General features: G+C 41.1%; 1 protein-coding gene and 1 long non-coding RNA gene across 2 annotated transcripts in view; both read left to right on the top strand.

Annotated features, from left to right (window-relative positions):
• Positions 1–24,622, top strand: part of ZEB1 (zinc finger E-box binding homeobox 1) — a 105,389-nt gene that overhangs the window by 21,462 nt on the left and 59,305 nt on the right. The window lies entirely within an intron of this gene.
• On the top strand, positions 2,290–5,551 carry LOC122189545. The gene is made up of 3 exons (XR_006181853.1): positions 2,290–2,402; positions 4,466–4,579; positions 5,438–5,551. It is a non-coding gene; the product is annotated as an uncharacterized LOC122189545 (long non-coding RNA).

Genomic DNA, 24,622 nt, shown 5'->3' on the forward strand with positions numbered 1-24,622 from the left:
AGAGCAGGGAACAGTCAAATGTACTTACTAAGCAGCACTTCCTTTAAGTGATATGAATATGGAAAGAGTAACAGGTCTCATTCTTAGACAATATTAAAACCCAGTCATAGAAACAGCAAGACAGTCAAGCTGTGTGCTGTTGATGTAATGTAATGGTCACATTACACTGCATTGATCACAAATGCAGTTTAAATAGGCAGTAAATACTTTAGTACTTGTAACAGTTGACCATTCATGAATGTATACTTAACATATCTGATCTTATATTCCCATTACTGTCTTAAAAAAAAAAAAAAAATAACAAAACATTGGAGGAGTAAATAAACTCTAGTGTACCTTAAAGACTGTCTGATTCAGAGTAATTTAGACCATAAAGTCATGAGCAGAAATGTGTTCAAAACAGAAGTTCCTTGCCGAATAGGTGACCAGCAGCCTGACATGGGGTCTGCCCCTGCGTCTTGCCTTGTCGTTCTGCTTTTGAAAGCCTGTTGTCTTTGACCTGAAACTTACAGATATGAAGCTTTCATTTAGTCTGCAGTGAAGTCTGTATTTGTAGGAAGCCACTCTGCTCCTGCTGTGGTTTTGAGCTACTGAAGAAAATAATTGAACATGCTAATAATCTAATCTTACAATGTGAAGAAGTTTCCCTTTTATCTGTGAACAGCGGCACTGAATACTGCTGTGTGTGGCCACTGATGGTACTAAGTTCTTATTTTGAGTTTTTGCTAAATACTGTAATTTGTGTATCTCATGAAAACTTCTGAAAGTGAAACTAGAAGTTACCAGATCTGTTCATTTATGTGACTTGTATCCTATAAAGTAGCTACTACTAAAGACTTAAGCTGACTGAGCTCTGCACTATTAACTGTGGGACAGTTTTGAAGGTTTTTCTTTTTTTTTTTCTTTCTTTTTTTTTTTTTTTTTGTGGGGGTGATTTAGTGCAAGTAGTTAAAAGGGAATAAAAGACAATCTAAATAATAATGAATTTATGTGCTTAGGTAAACTGACAAAGGTTGCTACTGAGAATGACTTGAAGTGTTAAATGAAGGAAATGTAATTCTATTAAGCAAAGGTTTAAGGAAAGTTTTATGTCTGGTGGCCCTGATGAAATCATAGCAAAGCTGTGAAAACAACTTCTGTGAGACCTCAGCAAGACAGAATAATGCAGAATCAGTGTGACATGCTTTAACGCTACTTACAGCAGTACTTCAGTCAAACTTCTTGTGTAAAGCCTTCTTGAATTTGTACTTTCACATCTTCATTTTCAATGTTGTTTAAAAATAATCCTTGGTCAAGTTTGCAGGCAACCTAACGGAGAAACAATTAATCAGCTGTTAAGAGAGGTGTGCTGGTTACACTGGAAGATGCTGAACACTAGGAAAGTTGAGTGCAGATGGGCACTGGATAGACCAACTACTGACCTATGAAGCATCAGTAGTGTAGCCTGTGATTTTTGGTCTGTCCTTTCCTGGGATGGAGTGATATTGTGTGACTGATACAGAAACATATTAGGCTGCGTAATGGTTGAACATGTTGTCCCAGCATTATTTTGTGGACAAACAATTTATGCAGCCCTTGGTTCTGTAAGTGAGTAGGTCTGCAGAAGTACAGGATGTGGAGATTATCTCCTGTATTTTTTTTGTCTGACAGTTGGGACAGATTAAGGTCTGTGTACAGCAGTTCAGGGATGTGGTGCCTTGTTTGGAAGCTGTCATTCTGTGTCTACTCTTGCCCTAAAACAGCTTTGCCTGGGTTCTGTTGTATATGTGTGGTTTTTTTTTTTTTGTTTTTTTTTTTTTTTGTTGTTGTTCAAGAATTTTTTTTCATCCAACCTTTCCTTAGCTTTAGTTTATAAAAGTCCAGGCTTGTGTACATATAGCAGCAGTGAACAATGTAGCACCATTCTAATGCAATTCCTTATCAGCCCTTCCCTGCTTACAGAGCTCATGAATGAGGGATGTTCTTTCTGACCAGTTGTGTGCTGGAAATCATTCAGATGCGTTGCTATTTTTAAAGACAGCCTTTGTAGGGCAGGGTCCCTCCCTCCTTAAGTATATCTAGAAACCATTTGCTTTTCATGCAAACTGAAACTTGTATGGAATGTAGCTGAGGAATTCAACCAGTGTGCTACGAGCAGGCTTTCTTACACTGCCTTATTTTGTCCTGAGAGTCCATGTTTGGAAAAGGGGTTTTGAAGGGCTGTTCTCCCAGCAGTTGCTTACAGCATGTATGCATGCAGCCTATCAGCATGCCTTGTACCTTGGCTGTATAAACTGTAGGGCTGGCTCACAGACTGAGGCACCTAAATTTAGACGCCAGGGTGTGAGCTCATTGCCTGTGCTCCCATTATAGTCTGCGGAGACCTCATCAGTGGACCTGAAGAGCTGCTCAGCTGACTAAACGTAGGTATCTACTTTGGTGTGAGCACAGTCGTTCTTTAGTTACCCTTGGGTATAGGAGGAACTTAGGCAGCTGGGTGATTCATAACTTCCTAAATCAAGGTTTTGTTAACTGTGAACTGCATGACAGCATGTGCTGTCAGTTGGTTGCAGCCAGCTTTTAACTCGTGTTAATTTCTACTGAAGTTAACGTTTGTTTGCTTCCATAAATAACGTTTTCCTGCTGAACTGATTAAGGCAACTGAAACCAGTGTGTGGTGCTGCAGTGAGGGGGGAAGTTCGGAACAGGAGAAGCTGCTTGGAAGTGTGAAATGTCACTGTGGAGATCTGGGGTAACTTCTTAAACAGCAGAGAGTTCTTCAGTGCAGCAGCCTTGAGTTCAGTGCGGTTGGAGTAATTGCTGGTTATGTCAGATCAAGGAAGGGTCAGCTGCATCTCCGAGAGACTTAGTCCAAGTGTCCTTTCTTATTCCCTGTACTTCATATTATGTGGTTGCTTCTTTAATGGTTTCTTCGGAGCCAGAAAACATCTGCCTGGATGTGCAGATGTCTTAAATTTTGCTACATCATCAATATTGAGAGTACTTGCTAACCATGGGATGCATTCTATACTTAATTAGTGAAGTGACTGGAGAGAGGACAAAAACCTGAAGGGTGATGCTAAAGCAACTTGATGTCCTTAGTTAAGCCTTGCACACTGTGTAGAGCTCCCATAGAAATTCTTCCATCTTAATGCTTTACAGGGTGAATGTTTTTACAGCCTTTAATTTTATTTATGAAGATGAAGAGGCTTAGGTTAGGACAGGACTAGTTTGTACCACTGCAATAAATTAGTGAATCAGTGAAATACACAATAGGTGTCCTGTATGAATCCAGTTTGTAACCATCAGTTGTAAAATTTCTGATTCTGAGGTCAAGTGATTGGATTGTTTGAAGCATCCCTGCAGGTGCAGAGTTCAGGGGGTTTCTAGAAGGTGACTATAAACTCCCTTACCTCTCAAACTCCATGCATTTTTTTCTTCAGTGTTATATTCAGCAGGTGCTTGCCGTGTGGAGTGACACATCTTTGTGCTTCTCCCGTCTGCCTCAGAGAAATCTCTATTTTCAAACAGCAGTTTGTTTGTTTTGTGGCTTCTGCTTGAGAATTCATGAGTGGTCTAAAAATCAAAGGAGCTAAATCTTTCTGTATTAGAAGATTGGCATTCACTTCTCCAAATTACAACTGAAAAGTGGCTTAATTTCACAGACTGAATGTTATATTCATCTACGTCTGTAGAAATCAACTTTATTAGATGAGAAGATCTGTACACCTCAGTATTTTGAAAATGTGATATTGGAGTGGAAAAGTCATGTAATGTTCTCTTCAGATCTTGCTTATGTCAGAGTAGATTTTAAGCGCTAAGGAAATGTTTTTACATCTTCTTTGCTGTTCTAAATATACTTCGTTTAAGTTCGTTAGAAGAATGAATTCACATATGTAGTAGCTGCAAGTCCAAAATATGATTCAAAAGAAACCTGTAGCCTGAAAATAATTTGTTCAGTATGTAGCATTGAATAAGGGAGAACTCTGTATTTACTTGGGTTTATCATATTCACATTTTTGGGACTTCAATCTTGAAGTTTCAGCTGGAGGGTAACTATGGAAAGCAAAATGGTTCTTCAGACTGCAGATGCTCTCTCATAATATGTGCATTGCTTAGAGAAAAGAGTGATTCTGAAAGACCGTAGAATTACAAAATGGCTTGGGTTGGAAGGGATCTTTAAAGATCATCTAGTCCCAGCTCCTCCCACTAGACCAGGTTGCCCAGAGCCCCATCCAGCCTGGTCTTGAATGCCTCCAGAGATGAGGCATCTTCTCTGAGCAGCATGTGCCAGTGCTTGCCAACCTCACGGTGAAGAATTTCTTCTTTATATCTACATAAACCCTTTCATAGTTTGAAGCCATTACCTCTTGTCCTGTCCCTAAGCTTCCTATCAAAGAGTCCCTCCCCATCTTTAGGAGCTAGAAATACCCTCTAGGTACTAGAAGGCCACACTGAGGTCTCCCTAGAAACTTCTCTTTTCCAGGGTGAACATCCCCAGCTCTCAGCCTCTCTTCATTGGAGAGATGTTAAGGTTTGTGGTGTCTGACTGGCTGTGATGTTTCAGAGGTCTTGAAAGTGGCTGTATGTTTGTGAGCAGGTAAGTGCTAAGAACATGCTGCTATGTTATGTGTGTCTGTAGTGAACTTCATATGTGGAATATCATCTCAGCCTCTTGTAGCTCTTCAAAATGACAGCCAGCGTGCTGAGATATTAGGAAGGACTGTGTGTCTGTATTTATTATTGAAAAAGAAACAAAACTTAAGGTAAAAATTGTAATGAAGTTGTTAGTGCTGAGAACAAATATGTGTGGTTTGAGTTTCACCAAAATGAGGGTCAGAAGTGATGTGGGAGTCTGACAGTTCAAAGGAAGGAAGGTCTGAAAGCCAAAGATTTTGGTGGTTCTGGCAGGCGAAGGTGTGCATACATACATAGCTTCTAGTAGTTGCTTTTAACATGGCTTCTGTTTCTGACTGCTAGATCTCAAAAGCCACTTATGAGTCAATTTACTGAAAAGTGTTTTGTAATGACCATAAGTGATTTTCTTCCATCATCTCAAAATACCTTACTAAATAGTAGCTTCCAGATTAACCAAAAACTGGGTTTATGATGGATGAGGCTTCTGTGATGTGTGCTACTACAGATCAGCATCATGATGGTGCCTGGTTTCTCTTCAAGCGTAGAGGAGAAACACAGTTCTTTTTGTATGTGAATAAATCAGTCTAGATACAGTTTTTTTCAGTATCGAAGTTCAGAGAAGCTTGTGGGGATACTAGATGGTTTAGAGAAGTTGTGGGGGCTAAAAAAGATGCAGTTATTGAAGATAATGTACATACTATGCTTCTCAGAGCTTGGAGAATACATGCAGCCTTTCCTCAGATATTATTTTAGATAACTTAAATGTATATCTTCTGCACTGTCTTGCCTTAAAATAAGTGTGCTTGCATTCCTGCCCCAGGACAAGTGCCTTATTGTGAAGATTTTTGGTGAGCAGTGTTGCTGTCTGCAATGAGTGGCCTTTCATGGGCAGTATGGGAAGAACTTGGGAGCTGCCAGTGCCTTTGTTTTCAGAAAACTGTCTTTCATGAAGAAAAATCACCATGTTTCCAGTTGTCTTCTCCTGTTCTTTCCTTGTCTCTCTCCTGCCTCACACCTCAGTTTTTCCTACGAGGAGAAATGGGAAATGAATGAATTGCTGATTCTGTTTCTAGAATTGAATTGTGCGTGGTGCCTGAAGTGTTGTTGGAGGCGGTTTGGATTCTTTAGGTTGAATCAGAACAGCAAATAAAGCTGCTGCTCAGGCAGAAGTGTAGAGTATTTGCCTTACTTATCTGTTCAAATCTTGGATCTCTGAATCTTGAGTAATGTACCTGGCCATACTTCCTCTGGGGATTATGTGCTGCCAGATTCACTTTCCTGGTCACATGTGCAGCAGGCTGCCCACAGTAAAGCCAATGCTCTTGGGCTACACCTGGTATCTCAGATTTCTTTCAACCAGATTGTTGTATTGGAAAGAAAAATAAATAGTCTCATTGTACAGTTCTTAGGGCAATTGCATTTGTCACTGTTAGCTCCTTTAAAACTCTGCAAGGAATGAGTATGTTAATGTCCCTCTGCTGAAAGATTTTTGAATACTTTTAATTTATTTTCCCCTAGATGTTTGACTATTCATTTTAAACCAATTTTAAACGTGACGTGCTGTTGACTGGAAGGGAAGGGGAAAGCATGCATCGCTAATACTGCCAGTCATCTTTTCTGCTGTTTATTCAGTGTATAAATGATGCAGGTGATTGATTCCCTCTCCTGTGCCAATGCACCTTTAAACAACTGCCATTACTGAGGTATGCTGCAGTTTCACTTTCCGTAGCACACTATGCAGATCTAGTACACTTTTTTTTTTCTTCAAAACAAAAAGCTCTGCATTGACAGCAAACTACACCTCCCTGAAGGGGAATTGCAGCTGTGTGCTTCGGATGCATCAGTGGGGAGAACGGGAGTATACCTGCAGTCTCTTGGTACAGCTTTGAAGCGTTGAGAAGTTGATCCAGTGCTACAACAATTCAGTTCAAATTTATCTGAAGTTGAACTAGGTTGCATATGCTTCATCCCAAACTTCTTCATGAATTTACTAAGTAGTTCCTTGCCTTCTCCCCTCCCCTCCCCACCCCCCACCCCCACTTCCTGCATCATTGCAATGCACTGCTGCTGTTTTTCTCTTTAGGTTGTGTTTGGGTTAAGCAGTGATATAAACATGGGGAAAAGGTGATGAATGTACTGGTATAGACAGATATCAAGTTCTGCCTTGTTTTTTGTTTTAAAACAGTACTTAAGAGTTAAACTTGTAATTTAGGCTAAGGTTAGTAGTGATGCAAAACAGTCCTCTAAGAATCGTGTTGAATTAGACTGTATGTGTTTGTGAAGGGCTGAGGACGAGGACCTTGAGGACCTTCATGCTAAGTAGCTGTTCATTCTCATTACTTTGGATAGGTTAGGGAAGCATGTGTTATCGAGCTGTTTAATCAAGTGAAGCAGCTTCAAATGGGGCAACTAGATTTTGGATAGGTTTGAAATGCTTCTGAGTAATTTCTGAAGAGCACCCATGAAAATTTTTTTTCAATGCTTAGTGATGCTTTTTGATATCCTGAGCTGTAACGTTTTCTTAGAGTAGAATGCAGGCAACTACCAGGTGTTGTTTGAAAAGCTCATGAACTTCAAGGGGGGGAAAAAAATAAGAAATTATTATCTGAATAAAACTTTCCATCCTTAAAGCTATTAGTACTATCATAGATTCAGCTCAACTTGTTTCGTGTTCCTTCTTCTAGTTACAAATAGTGCTTTTGCCCCAAACTTAAAAAACGGTGGAGTTTGGGGGGGGGAGAAAAAAAAAATAAATAAAAATCCTATAATGAGCATTTCTATTACTTTAAGCTCTGAAAACTGCTTCCCAATTTAAAATATGGCTGGGACAGATGAAGCAAACTGATGTAGAGATGTCTGACGTTCTGTTTTGTAGCTCATTTTCAGGCAAAAAGTGTGGTATTTAGCTGATGTTAAGAAGCTGTTCAGACTCCAATTTAGGGTTTCAAGATCGAGGTGTTTACATTTAGAAATAAATGTCACCAGTATTAGTTTTGCTATTTCTGATTCCAGGTTGCCACATGCTATTGTTATATTAACAAATAGCACAGCCAACAAAGTATATTAAATATGGCAGGAGGTGCTATTAACTGCTTCTGTTGTTATCCATGGAGATGAGTTATAAAAGAAGAGCTCCACTTGGGTTTTGAAATGGAAAACACAACTTTGCTGCTCTACTTTCAGCAATCCAAGCCTGTAAGCTGTTACTTTCTTGACATAGCAGCTTTTTGAGGACTGCAGTGCAGCTTGCTAACAAATTCTGTTTAAAATGACCAATCCTTGTAACAAAATAATGCTTGTATGCTGTTGCACTGTGCAAATGTTCTCTGCAGCCTCCTTCCTGTCCTCCCGAGTCCCTCTGAGGTGAGATGGGTAAAATCAGTAATGGTCTTCCACCGTACTCTGCCTTTGAATAGCCTCACCAGAGAGGAGTCCTGTAGTGCTAGTTACAGTACTGAAAAGTTGAGATGGTTCTATTTTGACACTTCTGCAGAATTTGTATGGATATCTTTTCTACATAAACAAAAGGTACCAAAGGGCTGTATTTTCAAGAGGATGCTCATCTGGCTGTGGGTGCCCTCAGTTGTTGTCTGCTCTACCCACAGCTTATTCTGTTTTTACAAATGTTTGTGGAAGAAGGAGAGTGGACTGCATGAAGCAAAGTTTGGTGCACTTAAACAGCTGAACTTTCAACTTCTTGAGATGGAGAGGTGGCACTTAGCTTATCTTGAGTGGACACTTCTGTGGTTCTTCTGTTGTGCTCTAACTGCTTTTTATGGAGTGCTTAGTGATTTGGGCCAAGCTTTCTGTATGGGAATGTCTTCAGAAGCCAAGTCCTGTAATTTGCTTCTGCTTTTAAGCTCAGACCTTCCCATTAGAAATAGCTATTTCAAGAGTAGTTGTATCTCAAGCTGATGGTCATTTTCTGGAGATAACTGCTTGGTCTTGTCAAGTGGGGATTCTCAGGTGTTAGACCAGGAAAGCAGACACTGATGTTCTCACGTTCTAAGTCATGTTGTGCAGCCATTTGGACTAAAAAAGAAAAAGGAGTTGGTGGAATAGGCTGTAAATACTGAGTTGCGGCAGCGCAGCGAGCAGCAGCACGGTCAGAGCCTTCCTCTCTCTCCCATTTGAGTTTTGCTGCATGTTGCTGTCTCGCTTCCTGTCTGTTGCCATAAGCTTTATGGTTTCAAATAGGTGTTCTAAGGACATTCACGTAGTGGAGTGAGCTGTCTTTCAGGCAGCAGGTCACCACTGTATTTAGATTAAAAAAAAAAACTTTCAAACACTGTCACCTGGTCCCAAGTTATAGAACAAGTATTTCATATTTACATGCAAATCTAAACAGATTTTTACAGCCTATTCTTGCATTGTATGGTACTTAATACGGTTAACTTGGAATTCAGTCAGGATTCCTGTAGTTCATCTAGGAATTGCCAAATTCAGAGACAATAAGTAAACAAGTTGAGTATCCTCATTCCTGTAGTGTTGCAATACCTGTAAATTTCACATTCTGAATCGTATTGGCCTTTTTCCCAGTAAAGAAGTGTCTATGGACTTTCTTTAACTGTAATTACATATACTAAGAAGGAATTTAGTGTTCTCCCAAGGCCTCTGGCCTAGAGGCTAACAAAGTCCTTATGCTGACTCTGAAGCAGTCACTGTAAAGCACCTCTCAGCTGCCCTGGGAAGAGCAAAATGGCTGTTATGGTAAAGCTTTTGGTGTTATCTCTTGTAACTTTTTTCATCTCTGTTCTGGTAATAAATCACGTGCACAACAAGTCTTTATATTGTGCATGTCAGATATTGAGTAAGCAAAGGCTTCTGCTATTCTATGAAACTAACTCGAAGTGTGCTGTCTAGAAAGGAAGAAGCTTGGCACAGTGTATGTGAAGGGGATGTTTATTGTTGAGTATAGAGAGCTTGTTTGTGGAACTGTGGATGGTGGAAACAAAGTCAGCGCTCCCACCATCCATCAGAGCCTTGTCCTGAAGCACCACAGCACCAGAGAGAGAGTTGGAACCCAAAATGAGATACTGAAGTCTTGTTGAGGTTCAGTGCTTCCAGCTGTGCTGGTAAGAATATGGCAGTGACTTGTGACTGGTACAGCTATGGCAGTAGGAGTTCTCTAAGTGACCTATGAGCTTATACTGGCAAAACTCTAATTTTAGTGTAAGAAATTCAGAGATGCTAAGTTATGCCAGTAAATATTAGAACCTCCCTTTCCTTAAGTGGATGAACTGTACAGTTCATAGCTCAGCTGCCTCTACGATACTGCCTGTGCCTTTGGGTTATAAATCTTACGCTGCCCAGAGTGGGATGGGGTTGCCGAGGGCTCTTTGTCCAGCAGTTGGAAGGACAGCACAGTATAACCTCACTTCTTGTGCCCATGCAGTGGTGCGCACATTGTCTGCTCGGATTGTGGGAAGTGAGGGCTGTATGCTGATAAAACGCTGTTTTGGAGAATCAGGCTTCTCTTCTCGGGACTGTTGAACTGTTAACTCCTCATCACTTCAGGTTCTGCTTTGCCATGCCCTTTATTCTAGTAGCAGTGATTCACTGTCTGTGCTGCAGCCTATTTTGCCAGGTTAAAACAATCATCTTCACTCTGTTGTGGTTGTGCCACTGTAGCTGACTCTAGTTGGCTGTTAGCAGTGTTGGGTTACTTGTGAGAGGAAGGGTGTGGAGGAAATGTGATATGGCTTGACAAATGGACTGTAACCCTTTTAGACTGAACCTGCCGGGACATACATGCATAGTCAAGGCCATATGCTGCTTAAAGATTATTTTCTGTATGAAAAGAGAAGGGCATCTGGCGTACATAGCTAGCATAAGGTGGCTTGGGAAGTTGAAGTGTTCCAGGCCTGAGGCTTCGGCCTTTTGGAGTCTTGCCTGGTTTTGGGAAAGCTGGCGTGATTTGAGGCTGTTCTTTAAATGAAAGGGAGAAAATGAGTACCACACTTGTAAAATTAGCTTAAGGAAAATAATCAGAAAATTGTACTCTGAGTACAGGTGGTTGGTATGGTGTTTTTTTTTTTCTGGGGGATTAGTAGCTGATAAAAGCAGAATGAAAACATTCTCAGACAAATGGAGGAACTCATAACGTGTTTGAGCACATACTTTAAAGCCTGAATGTGGAAAAACAATCTTGAATACTTGAATACTGACATTACGTTTCAGCTGATAGCAAAACAAATTCAGACCAAGCAGATTTATGGTCACGTTCCATTTGAAGAAATGACCCCATGTATTATGGCAGCAGGAAAACCTAGCAGTGATTGGGGTGTGTCATTAAATGTGGTCGGGAGATATCAAAGGCTTTAATAAAGTCTAGTTTTCTCTGACAGTGTTGTTTGCCTGATCAAAGTGCGGTGAAGAGGCTGATCTCAGCATGGTGTGACCAAAGAAGCACTGGAAGAAGGAGCCATGTTCTCCAAGATGCTTTTTATGTGCATTTTTACCGTCACTTCTGCAGGCTGAAAACTTTTTGTTAACTCAGTTGAAGTTCATCCTCTGCCATCCAAAATAGACCTTTATTTCAACTACTCATCTTTTGTATCTTCAGCATTTGGAGTAGGTTCAGGCAGTAATGACCTCAGATTGTGTTTCAGAGCTGCTGTGACTTTGGGAAGGTGAGCCTGGTGCTCAGAGAAGGGGGCACGAAAGGAGTCATGTCAGATGTTGTCCTGTGAGGTAAGGGGTGAGGTGCGTTGGTTTTATTTTAATTCAGTGTGAAGTGTGGGAGAAGGCTGTGCTGTATTACATGAAGTTGTAGGATTCTGGAACACAGCTTTGTGTAAATGAATTATTATATAACAGAATAAAATACTATGTGAGATTTCAGTAAGCATGGACAGATTCAATACATAAGGCAACTAATAGTTATTACAGTCAGCTTTATTATCACAACTGGATTTGTATGATTCAAATCTAAGATCTGGATAACACATTAGAAGGAATCGCTTCCTGTATATCTTCTGTACTCACGCCTTTCCATTTTCAATCTGCTTAGTTCCCTTTTGTTTTGTTTTGTGAAGGGGACGAGGGATGGAGCAGTGGTGGAAGGGAAGCAATGCATGTCTCTTATGTATCTAAAGTAGGTGGATTTTTCAGTAATGTCTTGTAAATGTTAATTCTTAATGATGGCTTCCTACTTCTTCTGAAAACACACCTTTTGGTTGCACAGTCTGTTGGAAATTTCACTTAAGTTTTGCAGAAGCGATTTGTAATGCTCCATTTAACTGGGAGGAGGGGGTTGCCAAAGGGGAAAACGAATCTGGCTGCAAATTCCATGTTGGATCTGTTTTGATAGCAAAGGTCAACGTGTACGTTTTCACTTCAAGAGTGTTTGGAACTTGTCTTTTCTAGACCTCTGGAAGAAACAGTTTGTTAAGCTTCATTGCCTATTGAATGAGATTCTAGTGAGTGGTTAAATGCTTTGTATGTGAACTATGACTCTGTTATGACCTGTTTAAAACTAATTAACATGACATGCTTACTGGAAACAACTTGTGAGTTTTGACTTTGAATAAAAAAAACTTCAGTGAAGACTGCACTGCTTCAGTTAGACTTTAGTCTACTTCAGAAACTGAGAACAAATGAAAGAAAAAAAAACCAAACCTGCATCAGAAGCATAACACCAATATTCTCTACTTTCCTTTGTTACCTTATTCATCCTTTTTCCTCAGTTGTAGTCAGTCACAGTGGAAGGCTTTATTTTATGCTAGGGGAGAAATGGCAATAGCATATGTGAAGTTTCAGCGCAGAAGCAGATACAGTGCTGCTTCCTAATTCATATCCAGATACAATTCTCATGCATAACCTACAGCCAGAAGGTCAGTACTGGAAACAACTCAGTATTACACTGATGTTTTGTACTGCTGCGTTTATGATGTGATTTCTCTGAGAAGGGTTTAGTTAGTCATGCTTGCTCCGAAGCTGTGAGTCTGAGAGTTGTGCTTGACTGACTGAAACATATGATTAGAAGTGTCCCCATTAAGTACTGAATAAGTATCCTATGGAAGTTCAGGAGACTGAACTTTTCCAGAATATTTGGTGGATGGATCACGAATAAGACTTTCCCCTGTCCCCCAACTTTGTCATTATCAAAGAGGGTAGAAAAGAGGAGAAATACACATAAGATGTCATACAATGCCACTAGTTAGAGTATGCTGTCCTTCGGCTGAACAAAGGTTATTCTAAAGATTATTCAAATATCATGTCTGGTGGTTAGAAGACATTTGATTTCTAGCATAAAGTAAATGCAATGTTATTACTAGACTTGAAATCACAGATGGCACAGTTTGATTTATTATAAGAAATAAGCTGATATATAATTCAAAATACTGATCAGTTTTACAAGGCGTGCATGAGTGGTATGGAAATTGATACTTAGTTTTTTTATATACATGGCACTATTCTTTTTACCTACTGAGAGTGCGAAAATTACTTGTAGGATCAAAATCCAGTGTGTCTGGAGTTGTCTTTTCCTGTTGAAGTCTATTTAAGTCATAAAATTTATAATAGCTTCCAGTGAAGGTCCTATGGTTTTCCTAACTCATCGGTCCGAAAGAAGTATTAGAGTCAGTTCTAATCACTAGGGCAGCCTCTGCTTGTCAACTGTTCTATGTTCTGGAACATGCAACGTGTACTGCCAAAAAGAAATCTGATTTTCTGTAGCTGGCTGGCAAAGTCTGAAGTCCCTAGAGCTGAAAATTTGGGAAACTGAGGGGTCGAACATAACAGATTGAGTTATATCTTAGTTATATCTCAGTATAACATTTGAAATGTTCTGCCAAGAATTGAATGCAAGTTTGGAAAAAGTAAAGGTATTTTCTTGGTGGTGGGATGGAACATGCTTGTAGGAGTTTCCTTCTGTTCATCTATTTAGGCTTTTTTTTTTTTTTTTTTTTATTTTGCTTATGAAAGGTTGGCAGTAAGATTTCTGCAGTGGCCATCTCCCTCTGGCTACCCATGTTTGTAGTTGTAGCAGTACTTACCAAAAGCCAGTGAGGTTACTGCTTTCTTAGAAAATAGCTTGTATGTATTGTTTTTTTAGTGTTGTAGTAGAGCTAAGCTGTATCTGAATGTAAAAGCAGCACTCTTACCAGCCCAGCTCTGAGCTGGAGCTGTCACTGTTACTGACAGCTGTGCTGTGGTGTGACACTCCTCCTGAACAACAGAAATACAGTTACTGGAGGTTCTTGCAGGCCTCTTGTTGAGTTTTCTATCTTCCAGTCTCTTCTGGAGGATAGTATTGCATTCTTTTTGCTGCACCTTTGTGTGTAGGTAGGGGTTTGGTGACTCCTGTGTGTCTTTTGGGAACTTCTCTGCATTAGACACCAACAGCAGAGACAGCTGGCTGATTGCTTATGTGTTCCTCAGCAGGCAGATGGAGCAAAAAGCATGACAGTCTTTTTGGCACTGTTTCAGCTACACTTGCCCTCTGCACAAAGGGCTTTTGTATTTTCCATTGCACTGAGGATCTTTGTATAGCAAAATAAATCATGCCAGGAAAATGAAGTATATGGGGTACTTGTACCCTTTGTGACTTCCTGCTGTCGTGGTCTTTCTATGTTTGTGATTGACTTCATGCTGCATCTTTTGCTCTCTCCCAGGGAATATTGCCATGGCTCATCTTGCATCTTACAGCAAAACGTGCAAGCTTTGGGGAGCCCAGAGCTCCAGGATCCACAAGAGCACGCTGCTACCTTGTGTGCGCTGGGGAGTGAAGTCCTTCTAGCTATGAACAAAGCCATTCAAAGCATCCAAGGATTTGGGGAGAAGGGGTGGAGGAGGAAATTTATTTGAGACTGAATATCAACACAGGGAGATAATCTTTGTTAGTTACCAACCTGTTAGCTAGGTTAGCAGAACACGATAGCTTATAAATTTCTGGAGGAGTGTTGTGGGTTTTTTGCTTATTTTATTTTTTTTTTTTCCTCTCCTGGTCCCACTGTGCTTTAAACTGTGAATATTTACCTTGTTTGCCTGACAATTTTAACCAAAGGTAGCTTATGGTAGTTTGCATGTGTGTTTATATTTTTAATCACTTAAATCTGTGATAAATAGTTTCTTGATACACAAGAAGTGGAGTGGGTGGGGGGGCTGGGCAGTGGGAAACAACAGAGAGGTAGGTAGAGAAGTCCCAGAATACTTCTGACATTATGCCTGAATTAGGTACATGAGGCAATTTGTTAGATGTTAGAAGCATTTTGGTGGCTGCTGCTGCATCCATTTTCTGTTGCAAGCTTTAGAGGGACCACTGGCTGCCCACCTTGCTGAAAGTGTGGTGCTTCAGTGCAGGGATGCTTGAATGGTGGGCTGTATCCAGACCCACTTCTGCACTTGCCGAGTTACACTATTTCCTAAAGAAACAGACTTATTTAAAGTTTCATAGGAGGCCTTGAATGAGGAATCCAGAAACAAACTTTTGTCTTTTTGTATGGTAACTACATCTTTCTCCTGGAATTCATCTAAATGAACTCGCTGGAGTTCATTTTAACTTTTAACTGAAGAATTTTAACTTGGGAACTTCTATCTGGCAGGTGCAGACCACCACCTTCAGAGGACTCATGTTCATTTGTTTATTTCTTTGTTTCTACCCAATTTTGTATTTTTCAGCAGAGGAAAACTGAACTGACCAAGTGCTGCCTGAGGACTTTATGTTATGTCTCTGTATGGACCTGCATGTGTAGGGCTGTGTGAATCTGTCTTGGAAGGGCTGGTTTTGCTTTCATCTGCTTATGCATTCCTCTGAGCTACTTGTAGTCATTTAGACTGGCTGGGTTCTGGCTGCCTGTCATGAGCTCCTGAGGAAATGTTCCTCTTGCTTGTTAACATCTGCTTTGGACAGAAGCCATCTATACCTGAGTTGAGGTTTACAGTGGTTTACAACACTATTTCAAATGCACTAAGTAGAGCGGCCCTTGCTTCTTGAGCAAGATGGCATGGATATGATATGTGATGGTAGTGGCCATGTCTTAGGAAACTTTAAGTTACCTTTGTTCTCAGGCTGAAAGAGATAAGTTACCCTTTTGGTGTTAGAAAGGGTGATTCATACATTAATTGTCATTGAAGACTGAAAAATGCTATAGTTCAAGGAAGAAATATGCCATGGCCACAGTTTTGTAAAGGCAACGAATGTAATGCGTAACCACATCACATGGAGGACCTGAAGTAGGCTTTCTTCCTGTTTTACGATCCTGACTCAGGAACTCAAGGATGAGCTTTCTTTTAACGTAGTCTTAACCAACCAGTCTCTGAATAACCTTGATCTATGTGGTCAAAGAAATGAATGCCTGTCTTGTATTACTCCCTCCAAGAGTTTCACAAGGTGCAGAAGGTGAACTCAGCCGTGAGGAAGTTAAGCTTTTCTAGCTAACCATTTCAATATTCCCACATTGAATCTCACTACTGTTTCTTATAGTCATTTTTCCCTCTTTTTTACTTTTTTTTTTTCCTTGTCTCAAAATGTGAGTTTGGGTAAAGGACTTGCTGACAAAGTGAAACCAGTGACTGCTGTTAACCTTGCTGGCACCATCTAATTTGAAGAAGTTAAAGGTTTGGTGTGTGTCCTTTTCGTAATAAACAGTCATGGTTTCCTCCCAAATTATATACTTACTCTTCTTTGCTGTCCTGACAGAACAGTAGGAAGGAAAAAAATGATCCGACTTGTGAAGCAAAAATAAATCTCATCCTCTGCCTCATATTTCTTAATGTTTTTGAATCTTGTGATGTAACCGGGTTCAGAGTAGTTTGGGTAAGTTTTGTGTCAACTCTGATAATCAATGATTGGAGTCTTTCTCTTCAGAATAATTTTTCAGCAAAATGCTAGGGTTGCTTGATAGTGACCAAGGAGTGTTTTTATTTTTGCCTTCACCTTACATAGAGTAATTCCCAATTAATGTGCCTTCAGATACAACTCTACTGTAGTTATTTATGTGGTTCACAACTCTGAGTATTGCCAGCAACACCCAAAGTCTGTACAGTAGGCAGCTGTTGGTCATTAGGTTGCTGCAACTCTGTGCCTTCATGGCTGTGTGCTTTCTGCATTCACCTGTCTAATTTTTAGGATATTACTGCTTTTGACTGCAATGTCTGTGATCTTTAAAGGTACCAGGTAGGTAAATGTGGACTCATTTTGTCAGTACACAGAGATGGGTGCTGGCTTCTTGCATCACAGTAGATGACTGAGGAAGTTCCATGTGGTCTGCTTAAGGTCAAATTTAAAGACTTCTCCAGAATTGTACGGAGCTCTTCTGAGGCTTGATCCAAAGGTTTAATTTGGTGCTAGCGTGTCTTTCTGCTAATGTGCATTTAGTATCATCATTGATAGCTCATTGCTCTTGGCTATGGCAGTTGCTTTGTGGGTTAAGACAGTAACTAGTACTATGCAATTTCAAGAAACACAATGGAGCAAGTGGCTTTCTATGAAGTCCCTGAAACTTTTGAGCCGTGCTCATCTCTTGATAGCTTTTATAGTTTCTGGTGTCAAACACCTTTGAGGTAAATACAGGATCGGGAGTTTAAAAACAGCTTTTGGTGTGCTGTGTTTTCCAGGCTACCATGATTCCTTCTCAGGGTATGGGTATCCCAGCCAATGATTAGAGCATGGTTGGATGTGTTACAACTTGAATCTGCTTAAGGAAGCATGTGTAAAAGGCAGTAGACTTCTCTGTGGTTATAGGGAGAAAATGCTAGTTGCATACGGTAAATGTATGGTTAGCTTCAATGGGAGCTGTCATAATTCAGGCTGGACATGAGGAAGTATTACTTTTCAGAAAGGGTGGTCAGGCACTGGAATGGACTGCCCAGGGAGGTGGTGGAATCACCGACCCTGGGGGTGTTCAAGGAAAGACTGGATGTTGTGTTGAGGGACATGGTTTAGTAGGAGCTATTGGGAATAGGTGAACGGTTGGACTGGGTGATCTTTTAGGTCTTTTCCAACCTTAGTGATTCTATGATTCTATGATTCTAAGTCGATGGGGAAATTAAAGCTTGCAGTTGCTGGTTTAAGGGTGGTGGTGGACTGGGTCCATTGCAAGCATTCCCTCTAGCAGAGCCATTTTAAAATTTGATTATAATTATTTTTAGCTCTTTGCCAAGACTGCTCTTAATTCATTTTGTTGACCTAAATAAAACAAAGGATAAAGCAGTTGAGGAAAGTTTTTACCAATTGAAATGCAAGAAACACAAAGTGGGAATTCAGACAATAGCTTTTACCAGTATCAAATCCAGCTGTGACATGGGGGATGCATGCTGATACAAGCACATGAGCTGGCAGGCTCACATCAGCTACCTGCAGTTTCAGAAGAGAAGCTGAGGAACTTACATTCATGTCTGAAAAAGCCCAGAGCTGGAGGGCGTTTCTGGAAGTTTTGTTGATGTCTTAAAGAAGTACTGTAGAACTCTGGAGTAATGTTCTTGATGGAGAAGATCAGTGTGTTGCAGACCTAACCAGAAGTGGTTCCACTAATAACCGTAGAGCCGTGGTTCTAATTTAAATTCTGTTTTTATTAGCAAAAGAATATTTTATCATAGTACAAGTTGTAAAAGTTCCTGGATGAAATAAATTTGACTTGGAATGGCAGTTTTTATCAGTAAAATTAAGGTTTTTATAGTACTAATATATCTAAATTGCACGTGTCAGTCTTTTAAACTAGACCTTGTTAGCAAGGCCGCATCCAGAAATGCTCTGGTTTGAGCCATGTGATAATGGACATCTGCAGAAACGTGTGAACATTCGTGTGTCTGTTTGCATTGGAACCTCCCTTCACAGTGTGCAGGACAACAAATAATGACAGCATACTCAAACTACTGAAATAGTACTGAACAAATGTAGGTACTTGCACTATCAAGTCTAGCAGCTATAGAGCTGTAAGTACATGTGAAGGTCATTAAAAGCTGAGCAGTGTAGTTGTTCTGAAAGTTGAAGGAATAATCAGCTTATGTGAGTTCTTCAAGCCTCGTAGTTGTGTTTGTCAAGCTTTCAAGTACCATAGTAAGGCACTTCAGTGTGTGAAAGAAACACTCCTCCACAGTGGACTGTGCAGTCTGATGGCAGAACTGTGCTCATGTGCTGTGCTGTCGCACCAGTACTGGTGGAGATCCCCTGCACTGCTGCATCTTCCGGCTCCCGTGTGTCCTTCAGACTCCTGCTCATGGCACACGTGAATGGCAGCAGTCTTCAAGGAGGCTTCATGATTAACTCATGGCTTTGTATGATTTTCTGTTAGCGGAAGTTGCTGTAGTGCTTGGGAGTCTGCTTTTGAAATGCCAGGTGAAAGGAAACCCAAGGAGCAGCAGGCTGTTGGTTGCCTGTGTAGGATGGAGTGGAGCCATGTGGCTGGCCATGTGTGCCCCTTGTTCTGGGAGGCTATGGGGGCTCCAGCACCAATTACACCAGTCTGTCCTAACGTACAGAAGGAAACCTATCAATTTACTGGGAAGACTGGCCTGCTATTAAAACTGCGTTCTGTATTTCTTACAGTATTCCTCAAGGAAAACTCAAAGCAGGAGGGGCCTGACTTGAAGCCATATTGATGAGGCTGCCATTTCATTGCAGGGGTTCTGTGAAAAGACCTCCCAGCAATACTAATGCAGCTCTTGCTGTCCTTCCTTTCAGCGGTCCAAGCCCATGAAGATCAGCCCCGTAGCTGAAAATACTGTAATGCCATTAGACCCTTGCTGACCAAGGTGTGTGTATTTTGCTCCAAACTGGAAGTGAGAGAAATCTCTGGCTCTGTGTGTGGAGGTGTAACCACAGCAGCAACTCAACAGCATCACATGTGGAATTGACCTCAGTCTGTGATGGGCTGTGCAGGCACTCAGTGGAGGTGCCTGGTAAGTACTAGGGCCATGTGCAGGTGCCAGCAGGTGTGTCCTGCTGCAGTTTCCTTAGCAGGGAAGAGCATGTGTTTCACAGTCTGAAACAATCAACTGGTATAGGACTCCATTGCTTCCTTTTAAATAGAGGTGATCCATCTCTCCTAATTTAGATGAGATTGGTATGAGAGGGTAGAATGAAGGATGATAAATAAAATTAAATACTGGACTTCATACTGGTGTTTGACCTTTTTTTAATTGCAACCCAATTATAACCTCAGCATTTTGTTTTGAAAATGGTAATGGTGAGTGTTTCCATAAAATTGATTGTGGATGCTGTGTAAAAATCCTTTCATGTGAGTTAGTATTTGTCCGAACATCTTCTATGATATTTCTCTCGGTATGGATGTCCACCAGTATTTAACCCAGTATGTCCATTTGTGTATTTAGTTAATATCTTGATGGCTGTTTCCAAGTTGCGGGCTTCATGGAGGCATTAGGAATTAAAGATATAGGAGATGATCTTTCCACAATTAATCTTCTCAGAATAGAATTTTGATCTTGAAGTAGTAATGTTCATTGCTATCTAACTTTATTCACCAAAGCTAAATATACGCTGTGTTTGGGGAGGCTGCTCATGTTTGAGGGGAATATTTCCCATAGGGTTTTTCATGTAATGTTTGCTATCTTTCAGTGTTTATCTGGGCATCTTTTGACTTTAAGTAACCTACACTTGTATCTGTAACCATTTAGCTTTTGTCTGTGTTGCCTTGAAAAGTGCTATACTTTAATGTCATTTTGCAGTTACCAGCACGTTTAGGAGAACTGTCTCTTTCCTGCCTACTTCAGGAATTTTCTTAAAAAGACAGCCCTCCTTGCAGAGGGAAGTGCACAACTATATATGTGCATCACAGATAGTGGTTGCAAATCAGGTCCCTGAAGAATGTAAAAGGTGTTTGTATTTTAGGGCAGAAGACAGCAACACACACTTCGGTACCTCAGTATCCTTCCTGAGCCCTCATGCCTGCTATACTTAAGCAAGAGGCAAGTGTCCTTGCACTTCTCTTACCTGAATGGTGAACAGCTAAAATTACTTGAAACAATATTTAAAAAAAAAAAAAAGTATGGCTTTTATGACTGTAACAGACAATATCTTAAATTTTATGTGGATTGCTTTATTTTCAGTGGGGCTTATTGTTCAGGTGATAAAGCACAACCTGAAGCAAATATTTCAATTGCACAAGCATTTCATATAATAGTTTGCCCCATGTCTTCTGAAATTACTCCTGTGGAAAGACTTCTGGATTTGGGTTTTGGTGAGTTTTTTTTTTTCTCACCAATTTAAGTCACTCTCCTTCGATAGTCTTCAGCTATCTCTGTTGTAATCCTTCCTCAAATGTATGCTTGTGCTTCTTTCAAATTTCTGTTCACCTGCAACATTTCCAGTTCATGTAGCTCTGAGAGCTGCCCCAAACAGATTTTCAGAAGAGCACTTAAGAGGTAAGCTTAAAGAAGCAGAAGTACTTACAATTAAATAGTTTAGCTCAGAATGAAGAAGGAAACTGAAAGAAAGTAAGGACGGGTGGCACGTGTTCTGATTTTTGTAGCTTCCCATTCTTCCTGTTAAGGAGAACACAGTTTATCTAATGTAAGAGTTAACGCAGAGTTAATTGCTGAATGCTTTTTTCCCCCTCTGCCTGTTAGCAGTGCAAACCCATGGTGCATGAAGCTGCTGGGCCAAGTGAAAGCATTGTCTTTCATTTCCATGAACATCTTTCTTTGTGGCACGCGGTTGCATACAACAGCTATTGCTCTGAGCTCGTGGTACAGGTGTGAATGAGTGATCTTTAGTCTGTACTGTCCATGTTTGCTGTTTGGTAGTATGAGGAGATAGAAATAAAATCCTTTCAGACTGAGCAGTATGTGTCAGTGTAAGCTCACAGCCCTTGCCCAGTTCCTTTTTTACTTCTCCCTCTCAGTGGTTAAAGCAGCAGCAGGGAGGAGGAAGCTGGACGTGCCTCTGTTTAACCAGTTACAGAATGTCCTCGCTAAGTATTGAAAGAGGCTGTGCTCTCGTTAGGCTCATGCAGATGTTGGTGCTGGTGGAAACTGCTGCATCACGCTTCCCTCCCGCACTGCCTGCGGCAGCAGTCCAGGGCTTTTGCTGTGTAATGGCTGCTGCTGCTGCTGCGGGACTGACTTCCCCAGGACCAGGTTGCTGCAGAACTGGTGGCTGCTGGCTGGGAATGGAGCAAGAAGGCAGTTTGAATACATGCTATTCTGGATTATGTGAAATTCATGCTGCCGCCAATATGTAATGAATCTCAAAAAGCCTGCTCATTTTCAGTTAAACTTGTAACATTTGTAGCAGATCCCTCATCCTATGGAACAGGTGGGGAGGCTTCTATTGCACTTGTCTGGTATCTAGAATTATTTAAAATGTGTAAATTTGCAGAAAGAAAGCTATGTTCCAAAGTCACTGTTAATAGGGAAACAATGTTTTATTGTGCTTCTGTGGCTTATAGTTGAAAATACCTGATGGTAATAAACAAGAATATTTGGCTGAAGTTTTGTACACTAAGTAAAGCATCTTTATAATGCTGTTGTCATACTGAGGTTAGAAAGCATGCAGAAATAAAGCTGTTCCAAGTCCAGAGCAGTGATGGCATTAATTCCTATTACTCTACTCAGCAGAACAACAATAAACCCTGCCAATCCCTCTGCTTGGGAGGGACAGGAGGGTGGGGAGGAATGTCAGCCTGTGAGCATATCTTTCCAGTCCTGTTTGTGATATTTATTGAGCCTGCTAAGAAATGCAAAGTGAGTCCTTAGGAAAGAGAAATAGGTTGCTTTTGTTGTTTTGTGCTACTATGTAATAATGCGAAGTTAGCATGCTGACCCGCTTCTGAGTAACTTTCGTGTTTTGTGGTCCTGAAGACTCTTTGTATTGAATACTGTGCTCTTAAACCAAACAGCTGCATCTAAAGCCCTAATCCCACCTCAGCATTGGTTTCATGGCCTCTCCTTTTTGCCCAGATAGCAGCCTTAGTTGGTAACCTGACAACTTTCCAAAAAGATTAGAATCGGTGTTGGTGCAGGTTAAAGCTCTCAGTGATTTGGCTAGGGAGAACAATGTGAAAAAGAACAGGGTGGTTGTTATGATGTGCCCCCAGCTTTCTTCTTCCTTTTGACTCCTGTCTGTATCTTCCGACCACAGATGGATTTCTCTGCACTGGGAACAGCATGGCAGCAGCAGCACACTGGTTAGTGAGGACGGACCTGCCTCGTCTGCTGCTGCCATACGAATAGCAGGCAGTGCATCTCGCTGGGAGCAGAAAGTGCTCAGCGAGCTCAGAGCGTGCAGCCAGGAGTGTTTGTTCCAAAAGCAAGTGAGGAGGAGCAGTGCCCTGCCTCCCCAGGTTCTGCTTTGCAGGGCGTGTAACTCAGGCATAACCAGCATGTCTTCATCTCCCGCTTCTTCACTGCTAAGCTGCAAGTCTGCAGTTTTGGATCATAATGCAAGATATTATTCTTGCCTTCCTCACAAAGTGATTTGTGATCAAGGGCCCCATGCTGTTTCCGGTCACATAATTTACAAAATGTAGACAGGTATACACTCCAAGTGAATATTCCAAGGTATACTCCAAGTGAAGCTGTTATGAACTGATACTCCAGGAGGCTGTTTGCTGTCCAAGAGAGCAAAAAACCTAAGCAGGGAATGCATAGATAGAGCAGTGTTACTGAATATGAGATATTTCTGAAGTTCATACACAAGCGAAATAAACAGCAATACCAGCAGGACTACATGTGCCCCTGGAACTGAGCAGTGTGGGAGAGTGTGTGCTCCTGTGTGCATCGTGTTGCTTTGCTGAGAAAGGCTCTGCTGGTTCCTGGGTTGGCTTCTGAGAGGCCAATCACATGCCACCTGCCAGTCAGTGGAGGGCTTTCTGCTACAAACCGTCAGTGTAATTTTTCTTGTTTCTTCCATTTGTTTGCTTCATTTGTAGGTATTTTGTAAGGGAATATCAGTTTTCCCTGAAAATGATTTCGTAACACAGCTGTCCAAAAAGGAGCAGCAAAGCAGTTGCTTTCTGCCCTCTCTTTGTGGCTGAGGTCCCTGTTAATGAGGTTTGTGTGCCTTTCAGTGCACAGCTTCCTAGCCTCAGGTCTGTGTGCATCTCATTGGTGTGAGCTGAAATCGTGCTGTGCTGCTTGCAGGCCTTTCTGCAGCTGTTGGCAGCTCTGTGTTCTAAGAACCAAAATACACCAGGACTTTCAGAAGTGGGAGCTAAAAGCAATGAAGTGCAGGTCTTGAATCTTTATGCTCAGTGGTGTTTTTGGTATTTTGAACTAAGAACAGTTTTAGATTGAGAAGTCTGCTAGCAGAGCCAAAATTATCAGTTGAGCCATGTTTAGCTTCAGCGTTAATGCTCTTACAACTGTCTAGACTTAGGCATCATAAATCAGTGGAATCTCACCTGTTCCTTTCTGGAAGAAATATGCCAGGAGGCTTCCAGCTGTGCTGGGTGGCAGGTACAGGAGGAGTCACGCTTTTGAAAGTGCTCCCTGCCATCAGCTGCTTGTGGGGAGCAGGGCTGGCAGCAGGGTTCTGTCAGGGTGTGCTGGGAGGTACCAAACCCCTGCTTTGCCACTTGTTCTGAGAGAGATGGATTTTTAGTTATTATTTTAAGCTCTCCTGCGTATACATATTCCATACAGTTTCTTCTGGCATTGTATGGAGAAAGCAATACTTCATTAAGTATTCTGTTCTTTTTGTGATAGGGAAATTGCTGAGGGATAGGCTTATGTGAAGGAATAGCATTTTGGGGGCGTAATTTAAAAGGTGATGCGGTGCTTTACTAGTCTTTTAACTCTATAATGAGCATCTTCATGTTCCAAGTTGTGCTACCCTAATTTCTACTTTAATCCCTGGGTAAGTCTTTGCAGCTTCATAATGAATTTTCTTACAGGTGTAAATTAATGGCAGTGAACCTGATGGAGGCAGTAATACCTGACACAGGGCTTGGGAAGAAGAAATGAAACTGGGATAGACACTAAGCAGTGCTGCTTGCGGTCTAAGAACAGCTGAAGCATAACGCTGTTTCTTTGCTTGTTCCGTTGTAAGGGAAGATGTTCTCCCTCCTGCTGATCAGACCCTCTTGTCTGATGCGGGTGTGAC

Source organism: Lagopus leucura, unplaced genomic scaffold, assembly GCF_019238085.1.
Source record: "Lagopus leucura isolate 7727_CA_CO unplaced genomic scaffold, USGS_WTPT01 Super-Scaffold_100157, whole genome shotgun sequence".
Taxonomy (NCBI): domain Eukaryota; kingdom Metazoa; phylum Chordata; class Aves; order Galliformes; family Phasianidae; genus Lagopus; species Lagopus leucura.